The following is a 9,587-nucleotide window of genomic DNA, read 5'->3' as shown; positions in this document are numbered from 1 at the left end:
TTGGCACCGTTGTTGAAAATCATTTGACCAAATATGTGGGTATTTGTACTGTTTTTGTAGATGAGGTGATTGACATAGACATGTGACTGATACAGTATTAACACATTTTTTTAAATTAACCCTGAAATAATTTATATTTGGTACAGTAAGATGAAAGAGGTTTTTAGGGTTGTGAGGTCTTTTTTATGTGGTAGGAGAATAAGCATCAGTAACTGTGCACCCCAGTTCTGATAGGTTGTCAACTCTATGCACTAAACCAGTGATTTTGAAACTCTTAGCAACAAAACTCCTATTTTCCTAAAGCAAAATCTTAGATGGACCTTCAGTGTTTCTACTGTTAATTAGTATTTTGTTAGTATATATTCATCTGGAAATGTATAATATTTACCCATTTTAGCTAGTGGATGATAACACAAGTTCATGCATTTGTCGTTTCCAGTGTGTTGAAAACGTGTGTGTTATGGTTTTAAAAATTTGTGCCTGAGGGGCACCTGGGTGGCTCAGTTGGTTAAGCATCTGACTTTGGCTCGGGGTCATGATCTTGCAGTTTGTGAGTTCAAGCCCCATGTCGGGTTCTGTGCTGACAGCTCAGAGCCTGGATCTCGCTTCAAATTCTGTGCCTCCCTCTCTGTTCCTCCCCCACTCACACTCTGTCTCACTGTCTCTCTCTCCAAAATAAATAAAGAATAAAAAAAATTTTTTTTTTAATTTGTGCCTGTTATAGTTTTAAAAATAGGTAATCATGTACTTACAGGAACACCTTGAAATCAGATGTTTGCAGAACGCCTAAAGCTCTGCTCAAGGCATCCCCTTCTGCCCTTTTTTAAATTAGATTTTAAAAATGTTTTTTCTTTTTTTAGAAAAAAAATATATTTGGAATATTATCTATTTATATTTACTTTTTTGGTATATTTCTTTTTAGTGTACAATAACTGCCTTTGTTGTTGACTCATTTGGGAAAACAAACAGGTTCCCACATGTATGTTTAGCTATTTATTCTCTCTTGGGATACATTCTGACCTGACATTTTAAAAGCTTAACCAAAGTGCATAAAACCATATGATTTTATTTTATTTTATTTTATTTTAATTTAATTTTATTTTATATTTCTCTTCTCTTCTCTTCTCTTCTCTTCTCTTCTCTTTTCTTCTCTTCTCAAGAGTGTGAGAGTGAGAGGGAGAGAGAATCTTAAGTAGGCTCTCTACGCTCAGCATGGAGCCTGATGTGGGGCTTGATCCTGTGACCCTGGGATCATGACCTGAGCTGAAATTAAGAACCGGATGCTCATCTGACTGAGCCACTCAGGTGCCCCTAAAACCGTATTTTGAAACAATTTTAAAACAGTAGCTTTTGCTAGATTTAACAGCTCTTTATTTGTAAGTTGAGTTAAATTAATAGCATTAATTTAGTAGATATTTGTTACCTATTAGAAGTGGATTTGTAGAGAATAAAAAGCAGGGCCTTTGGTTATGCTCTTCATATTGTTAGAAATTAAAAAAAAAAAAGAACATGAGGGCTAGAATAGTTTTAAGTATAATATAGTACAAACTTTTTTAGAGGTTGAGGAAAAATTCAGAGCCTATGTTTTAATTCTATTGTAGTTTATGTCCAGCATGCCTGATTTCTTCTTTCATTAGTAAATATTGTTACTGAACATTTTGCCCAATATCCATATTTTCTCTTAATTTGTGTTTGAGGGGCAGACATTATTTTTCCATTTATATAAAGTTCCATTTTCATTTAGCATATGGTGATTTGGTAATGGCCAAACATAAATATCCATAAGTTTAGTTATAAAACTCATCGGAATTTGAAGGTTTTTCCTTCCCACAAAGATAGTAAAAGGAGGGGCACCTGCGTGGCTCAGTTGGTTAAGTGTCTGACCTCGGCTCAGGTCATGATCTCATGGTTCATGAGTTCAAGCCCCGCGTAGGGCTCTGTAATGACAGCTCAGAGCTGGAGACTGCTTCCAATTCTGTGTCTCCCTCTCTCTCTCTGCCCTTCCCTGTTTGCACTCTTGTCTCTCTCTCAAAAATAAACATTTAAAAAAATTTTAGAAAAATAGTAAAAGGAATTTGTATATATCATTTCTAGTAATTTCCTGGTAAGTAAGATTCTAACATATGGTTGACCCTTGAACAACGTAGGTTTGAACTGTGCAGGTCCAGTTAGACGTGGATTTTTTGAGAGTTGATAGCAGAAGCCACAGCATCTAGAGCTGCCCACCCCAGTCTCCACGGATGGATTTGAATGTGCCTGGCCCAGAGGAGGTTGTACCTTTTGGCCTCTAAGTATATGGAGATGCCCTCTGAGACCTTAGCAGTTCCCAGGGCCTGGACCAGACAGGGCTGTAGGATGCTGCTGCAGGGGTGGCTGGGTGGGGCACCCTGGGGGGGCAGGCATGGGGCAGGGCTGAAGTGTGAGAAGATACCCAGGGGGCAGGGATGGTGCTGTGCAGGCAGTCATGCCCCTGCTGTCCCTGACCCTCAAGTGTGGCCAGAGCTGCAGATGGCCTCAGGCCAGTGGTACACCTCCAGGCAGATGGGGTGGCTGTACTGCACCTCCAGGATGCTGTTGCTGCCAGCACACACACCAGGTGGCTGCCACTGACCCGAGGCCACCAGGCTGCAGACCATCTCCATCCCAGGGCCTGGCCTTGCTGCTGCTACTGCTGCCTGTCCCTGCCCGGCCCATCTATAGGCAGATTTTGTCCACTAAAGGTATCTACAGTACTGTAAATGTATTTTCTCTTCCTTTTGATTTTCTTTGTGTATACATAAATACATATAAGAGGTATACGTATATAATATAAATTACTTATGTATGTAATATAAATTGTATATATATATTATATATGTGTGTGTGTGTGTATATATATACGTGTATATATATATTTATTTATTTATTTTGAGAGAGAGAGAAAGCATGAGCAGGGGAGGGCCAGAGAGAGAGGAGAGAACAAGAATCCCAAGCAGGCTCTGCACCATCAGCATGGAGCCTGATGCAGGCCTCAAACCCATGAACTGTGAGATCATGACCTGAGCCGAAGTCAGTCGCCTAACCAACTGAGCCACTTAGGCACCACTTCTTTTGATTTTCCTAGTGACATTTTCTTTTCTCTAGCTTACTTTATTGTAAGAATACAGTGTATAATACATGTACAAAATTGTTTTTGTTTTCAAGTTTATTTTTGAGAGAGAGAGCATGAACAGAGGTGGGGCAGAGAGAGTGGGAGAGTGAGAGTGAGAGAGAGAGAGAGAGAGAGAGAGAGAGAGACCTAAGCAAGCTCTGCACTGTGGGCGTGGAGCCCGATATGGGGCTTGAACTCACCGACCATGAGATCAGAACCTGAGCTGAAACCAAGAGTCACACACTTAACTGACTGAGCCCCCCAGGTGCCCCCAAAAATATGTGTTAATCAACTGTTTACGTTATTGGTAATGCTTTTGGGCAACAGTAGACTATTAGGTTTTTGGGGAGTCAAAGTTATGTGTGGATTTTGAACTGTGGGGCATGGGGCAGCCTGTGCCCCAACCCCTGTACTGTTCATGGGTCAACTGTATTTAGTTTGCCTTTTTTTTTGTTTGTTTGTTTATTTTGAGAGAGAAAGAGACAGTGCAAGTTGGGGAGGGGCAGAGAGAGAGGGAAAGAGAGAGAATCCCAAGCAGGCCCTGCACTGTCAGTGCAGAGCCTGATGGGGGCTCAAACCCACAAATCCATAAAATCACGACCTGAGAGGAAACCAAGAGTCAGACGCTTAACTGACTGAGTCACCCAGTCAGTTTGCCTTTTTTTCCCCACTGCACTATTAATATTCTGGGGATCATTTAGTGAGATGTTTTGAGTCTAAATTCCTTGATTAATAGAACAAATTGCCGTGTCAAAAATTTGCTTCTGGCAGGAAGCAGTTTTCATACATTTATTTGTTTATGTCGTGAAAACTATTTGGTGAATTGCTCATCCCCGCTTCTTTAGCATAGGAGAGTTTGGTTATTACTGGCTTCTTCTTTTAGCAGCACTGTTTCTTCAAAATTAGGGCCCTGGCATTAGCATGTAGAACTAAATTCAGGTAGCTAGAGCTATTCTGTTATAGATTAATCTCTAGAAGGTAGGAAGGGAAGTTCAGAAGCAGGAAAACAGTTTTAGAAAATTTTCAGATTAGTCTTAGCTAGATTAGTGATGTGAAAAATATGTTCGTAGTGTTTCAGGGATATGGACGCTAGAAGTAGACAAAAAAAACCTCTTGGTTAAGTGAGCCCTATAAAGGCACTTCACTAGTGGTTTAGAAATATTTCTGAGTTACTTTTATGCAAAATCTGGAGTGACTTTTTCTTCTGTTTAGCCCTGTTCAGAGCCACCTCATGCTCAATTTTGACAATATTTCTGTAATTTTGACACTATTCCTATAATCTTTGCTATGTGATTTCTTTTTGCTTCTTTCAGCTGTCTTCCTGTGCACTGTGTGCTCATGAAAATAAAAAATCTGAGATTGGACCCATTTTCTCTGAAGAGTATCATGTTTAGCACAGATTTGGTGGCTCAGTAAATGTTAAGTTGTATTGTGAGCCTTCTGGAAGCATTTGCCTTAGTTAGAAACAATTCTGGAAAGCTTCCTGTGTGGAGGACGCAGTCTCTTATCTTGGTACCAGCAAAGTCCTCTGCATCTTGTTTCAGTTTGTGTCCTTGTACTTAGCTCTGCTGGTAGAAAAACTTATTTCAAAGATACTTATGTAGTCCCTTTTTTGATTACTTATTGGTTAATTTTGGGGAGGGGGTAATTATTTTTTGATTGTTCAGCTAAAATAACAGTGTTTTGTTGTCCTAGAATAGGTTTTGGAGGTTGCTATTAGCACATGAAAGTAATGGGAATTTATTTAAAAATTGGTGGCTTAAATGGACAGTTTTAACAATTAAATATATTATTTTTAAGTGTAAAGTTATTAAAATGTACAAAGATAGGGGCGCCTGGGTGGCTCAGTCGGTTGAGCGTCCAACTTCAGCTCAGGTCACGATCTCGCAGTCCGTGAGTTCGAGCCCTGCGTCAGGCTCTGGGCTGATGGCTCAGAGCCTGGAGCCTGTTTCCGATTCTGTGTCTCCCTCTCTCTCTGCCCCTCCCCCGTTCATGCTCTGTCTCTCTCTGTCTCAATAAATAAATAAAAACGTCAAAAAAAATTAAAAAAAAAAAACAAAGGTAAAATTACTTTTATTCTAAGTTATTATATATTTGTATTATTTATCCTAAATATATTCTTTAGGCTCTTTTCTATTTTAAAGTAAATTTTATAACTTTGAGATCTCTCATGTAAGCATATTTATTGTTAGATTTTAAGAAAGAACTTTTAGCTGTATAACTTTATAAAATCCCATAATATATTTCTTTACATTTTATCATGTATGATTTAAAATACAGAAGGACAATAAGGATGAGAAAAATCCTGAAAAGCAAAGTCAGTGAAAGCTTTACAAAATAATAAGTATGTTAAATATGACAAGAAATCACAAGACCATTTATGGCCAGTGATGTCTTTTGTGTTTGGCTAGAATCAATATCATTTATGCCCAGGTAAATAAATTATTTTGTTTCACAAAAGAGATTTAATAATTTATGGTGGAAGCGTAAATGAAATACTGTGGCCCTTCAGTTAAGTAATGCACATGCAGCCCTCTCAGATGTAAAAGTTCAGTCAGTGTGGTTGTTGCAGCTCATGTCATTGAAGGAATGGGGACAAAAGTTTGTTTGTAACTACCATGGAAGTGAGTACAAAGACGTCAGTGACCTTTGAACTTCTGTGGCTGTGCATCTGAACAAGGAATTGTTTGAGGATGGGAAAAGCTGCCAGTAGACTTGGGATATGCTTTCTCCTTGCTTTCTACAGAATTGTTGAATGACCCTACTCTAGAAAAACAAAAAAGCAGAAACCAAAAAACAAAACAAAACAAAACAAAACTTAATTGGAAGAAATTCTTCTTAGTCTCAGGAGAATCTTATGTCCACACAGCTAAATCTGATTAGGTATTCATATCTCAAAGTGATAGTCTCTGTAAAAATACTGTCTTCACTTACAAAAACGGCAACATTACTTACTGCTGTTTTACGCATTGACAAGCCTGGTAGATGCTTGTGGTTCCTTCCTTTGCAGTTGTTATCTTTTTAAAACCTCTCCTTCAGCTCTACTGGTGGAACAGTCCTTTCTGTATCTGGGTCACACTGATTCCTTAGTTTTCTGTTACATTGTTTAAAGGTTGGACATTATTCAGAGAGTAAAACCTATAAATATTTGTGAAGTGAATGAGTGAATAAATGCACAGGAAAAGTGTTGTTTTTGTGTCAGAAAGTAGGAATAATGGCATTTGTAGTACTTTTTTTTTTTCTCCCAAGGTGGTTAATAAAAATCTAGTAACATCTCTCAGTATGAGAATATCATAAATACAGTAATCTCTTTTGCAGATAGAGTCCCTCAGCCTTTAAGTTTACTTCTCTTGGTTGCACTAGCTAGTGTTCAAATTGGGGCTCCAATAACACGGTTTTATTTATTTATGTATTTATGTATTTATTTATTTATCTATGTATCTATTTTTGAGAGAGAGAGAGAGAGAGAGAGAGAGAGAAACCGTGAATGGGGAGAGGGACAGTGAGAGGGAGAGAGAGAATCTCAAGAAAGCTCCACGCTGGGTTTGGAGCCCAATGTGGGCCTTGATCCCATGATCATTAGCCAAAATCAAGAGTTGGATGCTTAACCAGCTGAGCCACCCAGGTGCCCAACATGGTTTTATATCAAACTTGTTGTTTTTGAAAAGTCTGAGGAATAAGTACTACTATTATCATTTTGGAGAAAATCTGACTCTGGTTCGTATGGTTGCATATCTCTTTTGCCCATGATTAATTAAGCAAGAAATCAGTGCACCGATTCACCATTAAATAGTACATGTGCTTTGAGGTGGTCCCTCCTTCCTATAAATAAAGCATGTGTGCATTTCTTTTCATATACTTTTACATAGCTCTCTTTCTGATCAGTATGTAGCACCATACATTAATAGGTTATGATACGTTACAGAGATCTGTGATCATACTGCTTAACTGGAGTCACTGAGATGGAGTCTTGACTTCATTAGCAGCTTTGACTTTGTGAGTGAGAAGGGGAAAGATGTGAAAAATGAGTATAGCAGTTATAAGAAAAATGACTTTTAGAGTAATTAAAAATTTTTTTTAATGTTTGTTTATTTTTGAGAGAGAGACAGAGTGTGAGTGGGGAAGGGGCAGAGAGAGAAGGATACACAGAGTTCCAAGCAGGCTCCAGGCTCCGAGCTGTCAGCACAGAGCCCGATGCAGGGCATGAAATCGCAAACCACATGATCATGACCTGAGCCAAAGTAACACGCTTAACTGACTGAACCACACAGATGCCCCTTTAAAGTAATTTTTAAGTAACTTTTCAAAATGTGTTTGTGTATTAAAACACTGATTCATGAGAAGTTTAACATAAATTCTTAATGATTGATACTTGGAGAAGTTTCTTCATTATATTCCATCTGAAAAATTACTTAGGAGGGTTAGCCTTGACGCTTGAATCAGCTACTCTTCTGGAATACAGCAGTTAACTGGCAGAAATTCTTCTCTTTTTAGGCCTAAAATGCCTAGGATGACTAAACCAGTCCTTCCGTGGGGGTAGAGTTGTGGAATGGAGGGCACTGCTTCTGTGAAGGGAAACTGGCTGTCAGGGAAGATGGTTGGTAGAGAATGGGAGCTAGGAGCTGGATGGGGATAAAAGGAGGCACATAGAAGGTACAGATAGCTGCACAGGAGCACTCTTTCAGATCCCAATCTGCAAGAAACCAGAGAATGGAATCAGAACAGTCAGCTGCAGGCATCAGATGATCTGTATCTGGTAGATCAGATAATCCTTAAATGTTTTTATGATTAAAAAAAATTAAACTTCCTTAGGTTATCTGATACATATCTTTAATTCAGGTTAGCTTTGGTTTATTTTAAAGTCTTTCCTATGATATGTATTGAACCTAGTTCAGACTTTAATGTGATAGTTTTTTAAAAATATTTTATTTTAACATCCAACGTGGGGCTCAGGCTCACGACCCCAAGATCAAAAGTTGCACACTCTACCGATTGAGCCACCCGGGTACCCCTACTGTGATAGTTTTTTGAGAACAACTAAACCCTTGCATGAAACAGACTGTATTTGACAGAACATGGTAGAATTGTAACATTTACTGAATTGAACAGTCCCTTTTTCAAATCTCCCACGAAATAGTGAATTTACTATACTGGACAAAAGTAAGCATTTCTTTGAATAGTCCACCGCATTTCATTAAATGGATACTTTATGCAAAGAAGAGATAAAAAGGAGTGCTGAAGAATATGAGAAATACTGGTTAAATTATAGCATTATTCACACCTAGTATAGTGAGAGGAAAAGTTTGTGTTCTGATAACTGTGTATCAGAGGAAAAGTGCTACGTTACTTGAATTTATGAAATTGCAAATGTTAGCTAAGTTAATTTGGATGAATGGTGAATAATGCTTTAGGTCAGAAAAGGGCAGACTGAGAATTCATTGTTCATTCTGAAAAAAATTGTCAGGAAATAAATGCTGTCTTTAGGATTTAAGCAGTTCTGTTTTGTTTTTGTTTTTGCTTTCTTGGTTTTCTTTTTTAGAACTTTTTTTTTTTTATTAATTATTACTACATCTAAGAACTGACTGTTTTAGAAAACTTTGTTCAGATTTTTGGTGATTTTTAAAAGATTATGATGGAAATATGAAAGGAAAACAGTCTGGACATCTTGTAAATTGCTAGATAAAGTATACACGGGATTCATTATTAGCACATTAAGTACTCACCTTAGAGGGGGAAGATTCCTGATGCCTATCTAATATCCAGTCTCCCCTTTTCCTTACTAATCAATGCAAATTTTACTTCAAGTAGAAGTGTGTCTAGCTAAAAAATTTCTTAGTCTCCCTTTCAGCTGAGGTAGCCATGTGACATAGTCTTGGTCAGTGAGGTGTAGGCAGAAATGTCTGGATGAAGTTTTTGGGAAGCTCTTTTACCCATTTCTTTTTTTTTTCTTGTCTGGAAATTAGACATGATAACTGGAGCTGAACCAGTATTCTTGAGACTTTTAAAGAAAACCCGAGAGATTTACAGAGATTTTAGCCTGTATATTCTTTAGCTGCCAGGCCAACAGCCAGTGGCTTTTTCAGAATTTCCATTTCATGAGAAGAGTAAACCCCTATCTTGTTTAAGCCACTGTAATTTGGACTTTTGTTGTACACATCAGAACATTATTCCTAACTGATAAAATAACTTACATGCCCATTATGACATGCTTTCAGGAGATTTGGAATCTTCTGGTTATAATTTAACAAGGGATTTATCTAACTCCAAATCCAGAAGACCATAGGATTTGGGGGATTATTTCTGTCTTTTAGACTTGATTGAACCAGCTGGATAACCAACTGTATGGATAGTGGTTACTGCTGGAGGTTTGAAGGAAATACAAGGAAGTATTCAAACTGTTCAAGCATTTCCCACTGTCATTTTATCCTCTCATTTCAAGTCCCTGGCTTCATCTGGC

General features: G+C 38.1%; 1 protein-coding gene across 1 annotated transcript in view; it reads left to right on the top strand.

The window, feature by feature from the left end:
- Positions 1–9,587, top strand: part of ARHGAP32 (Rho GTPase activating protein 32) — a 297,342-nt gene that overhangs the window by 16,034 nt on the left and 271,721 nt on the right. The window lies entirely within an intron of this gene.

The sequence above is a fragment of the Felis catus genome, chromosome D1 (genome assembly GCF_018350175.1).
Source record: "Felis catus isolate Fca126 chromosome D1, F.catus_Fca126_mat1.0, whole genome shotgun sequence".
NCBI lineage: Eukaryota > Metazoa > Chordata > Mammalia > Carnivora > Felidae > Felis > Felis catus.
This window is presented reverse-complemented; position numbering and strand designations above follow the sequence as displayed.